Raw genomic sequence first — 3,744 nt, 5'->3', positions numbered from 1 at the left:
ATGCCTTGCACCAGATTTAGCTGCTACCTTATTCCATCTGACGTCCTTGGGTGGGTACACACTTTGCATAACACATATAATTTCCTCATCATTTCAGAGTTCTGTCTGGGCGCCTCCTCTCATTTGTAAAGGCCTGAACCACCTCACTTAGAAGGCATTTACAAGACATCCTAATTATTAATTTCCTTTGCTTATCCTGCTTTGTGTCCTCTTAATGTTTACCCCTTGTCACGGACCCGGTTCCGGGGACTTGGGGTCCGTGAGCAGTGTGGACCTTTAGTATTACTATTGCTGTTGTTATTATTATTATTATTTTTATTATTATTATTATTATTATTATTATTATTATTATTATTATTGTATTGGATGTATGTTTGCTGCACTGTGCTCTTGTGTTCCATGCTGGTGAGTGTACGTGTGGGTGTCTGCGGGTGTGGCTGAAGGATGAAGGACAGCCACCTGCAGGCCTTATGGGTGTGGCCCTGCCGGCTGCCGGTCACACCTAGGTTCTCACACACCTGCTTCTGATCAGGCTCGTCGGGGGAGCTACTTAACAGTGCGATGGAGCTTCCTCCGGCGCAGGATCGTTGAGTTAGACTCCATGTCAGTGTTTAAAGTGCTGTTCAGTGTATGCCTGCTGGAGTTGGTGCCATAACGGCTGTGTCTGTTGTTTTTCCTCAGGAGGACAGCGGAACACAGGACTGCAAGACACACGGGGTGTGCGAAGCCACAGGGGCAGAGAGCACGAAATACTAGCACTTAGGAGAAGACACGTCACGGGAGTCGAGGGAGCACTTTGGAGATTTATTGTGTGGTGTACATTTACCTCACTGTAAATAAACCCACTGCTCATTCCACTAAGTCCAGCGTTTGGGTCCTTTCTCCAACATCCCCCACGGTCTGGCTGGCAGACCGTGACACCCCTGAACAGCTTCATTATGAAACTTTACTTTTGTCGAGCTCAGCAGCATCCAGCAACTAAAAGGTCTATCTGAAGAACCTGACAGCTGCACTTTTCTGCATCACCCACTATGTCAGCAAGTCATTTATTTTTCCAAAGCTCTGCTGCAGCTTTGGTGCTTCTTCCCTGTCCCTCATTATGCATGCATGCTTCTCTTAATGGAGTACATCACTTCCAACAGGTATAAAACCTTTAATGTTTTCATGTGGCAGCTCAAGGTAATATTAAAACAGCTTTAATTTGCTGCTGATCAAACCATGAACTTCTCTATTTACCACAAATCACTCTGCACCAGTTACACCATCATCTCCCTGTTGTTCTTCATATCGTCGGTCTTCTTCTACTACAGGAACTCCCACGGAGTGTTACTGTCACAGCAGAAGCTGCTGGCCTCCTATGGCTCTGAGAAGATTTTGAAGTCTGACCACTATGGTGGTAGTTTCCAATGTCTATCTGGCCTTTTTGTTTAGCTTTTCCTTTGTAATGCTTTTTGGACCCAATGGAGGCTGGGGATTTTCTCTATGAGGACAAGGGGCAGCTCGAACTAGTTAACGGTATATAAAACTTCAACATTTTATAAAATGCCCACATTTCCAGTTTCTGCAGAGCTCGCTGATCAATAAGGGGCTGAAATGAACACTATCACACTCCCACACAAACAACATGAGGGTTTCTGTTGCTAGCTTTCAGCTATTAGCACAACATCTTATTTAACATGAATAAACTGAACTAGCCTGTGGTCAAATTCATACAAAAGCATGATATCTGAATTTTGATGTCTGAAAAAATATATTAACATTTACACCTATCAAGATGAACTTTTCACCAGGAACTGTTACATGACATAATACAAATGAAAACATAGATAATGTCTTAATTCTTTTGATTATAGGAAAAATCCAATTTCTCTATTTTTCTATTTTAATTTTTTCTCTACTGTCATAACTACAGATGTTTGATTTCATAAATAAAGATGTAGAGAAAAGTTGATAAGAGCAATTCTTCCAGAAAGAAGAACATTACTGCATCACTACTTGGTACGGCAACAGCACCGCCTACAACCGCAAAACTCTCCAGAGAGTGGTGCTCTGAAAGGATCATTGGAGGAGAGCTTCCTTCCAGGAAATCTACAGGAAACGGTGCCTGAGGATAGCGGGGAGGATCATCAAGGACTCCAGTCACAAACTGTTCAGACTACTTTTGTCAGGCAGAGGTTCTGCAGTATCCGGTCCTGAACCAGCAGACTGAGGGACAGCTTTTTCCATCAGGCCATCAGACTGCTGAACACTTCACAGACACATCACTGTCACTTATTCTTATGGTTCTTGCATTTTGCACACCACGTTTGGCTTGTGAAGCTTGCACACAAGAATTTCACTCACATGTGATGTGACAATAACAGTGATTTGATTTGAAAGAAGGAATGTCCAAACTTCAAATGGCAAAGGAGTGAATAATAAGCATGGGAGACCAACCCAAAAGTGTCCGGAGTGACACTGTGACCTGTGGCAGAGACTGGCGTAGTTTAACATAAACTTGTACTGTTAATGAACACTCAGGATCCATGACACTGGTTTTTCTGGTCTTATTTGTGAAGAGAACATGCAACGTACATTGGCTGCAGCTACTGTCTCCTGCTAGATGTGGTGATAAGGACACTAAAACCAAAGAACAATAAGTCAGTGGTAACAAACAGGAAACAAGTGTCGTGTAGCAAGATGTGTAGCAGTTGTGTTTCCTGATTTACACTGACACCATTCCATCTTAGAAGAACCAAAGCAACTATTCGTCCACACAGAAAGCTGCAGAAACAGAGGTGAGTCCCGTTAGTTTCTCACCCTCACATTTATTTTTACTTCTACTGATAAAGGCATGAATGAATAAGACCATTTTTAAATTACTCCCAATTTAGGAAACAAAAATACTCAGCTAACTTCCGTCAAATTCAAAAAGCTTATCTGATTATACGTTTACAAATCTGTTACTGACTAAGCCAAGTACAATGATGAAAAATCTTTACCGCACCATTATATTCAGTCATATCATTCAAATAAGAGCTCATTTCTTACAAATACTGCATGTGCATTTATCCGAGTAGTTAACCAACCTTTTCACCACAGACACTGTAAGAGAGTGTGCTTGTGTCTATGAAGAAAACACAACCTGTATCAGCTGCAGGTACTGCCTCATGATAGCTGTAGTGATACGGACACTAGCAAAAAGTAAAAACAGTGAAATATCAGTCAGCAAAGATAAAGAGATAAAAGCGGCCTGTGGCAACTTTGTGATTGAACGTGATGATCACTTGTTTTTTAGCAGCGTAATTGCAAACTATTTATAGCAGCTTTAATCACATGATGGGTCTGCATTTTCTGTGTACCCCTTTCAGTCGCAGCAAACAGGAAATAAGTCAGAGTTCAAAGAAGAAGTGCAGCAACCACGTGCTTTCTTATCTGTAGTGACATTATTACATCCGAGAACAACTAAAGTAACTTTTCCTGCTTACAGACGACCTCTAACCCGAGGAGAGTCCTGTTTGTTTCTCATTCTCAAATCTGCTGTATTTCTACTAATAGAAAACTAAATAAATAAGAAGATTTGGAATCAGTCATTACATAGGGAACAAAAATACTTAGCTGTCTTTTCTACTGTTCAAAAAGGCTAATCTGTCTACACCCTGGGTGTCTTTGTGCCAGCTGCACTGATGAAAAACGTTACGCTCAAACACGCGGTTAATAATGGACAAACTGTGATTGGCACATCATTATAGCCAGTGCTAGATA

This window comes from Perissodus microlepis, chromosome 3 (genome assembly GCF_051167445.1).
Source record: "Perissodus microlepis isolate ML-2025 ecotype Zambia chromosome 3, ASM5116744v1, whole genome shotgun sequence".
NCBI classification, from domain to species: Eukaryota; Metazoa; Chordata; class Actinopteri; order Cichliformes; family Cichlidae; genus Perissodus; species Perissodus microlepis.
The sequence above is the reverse complement of the archived record's forward strand: the minus strand, read 5'-3'. Positions refer to the sequence as shown.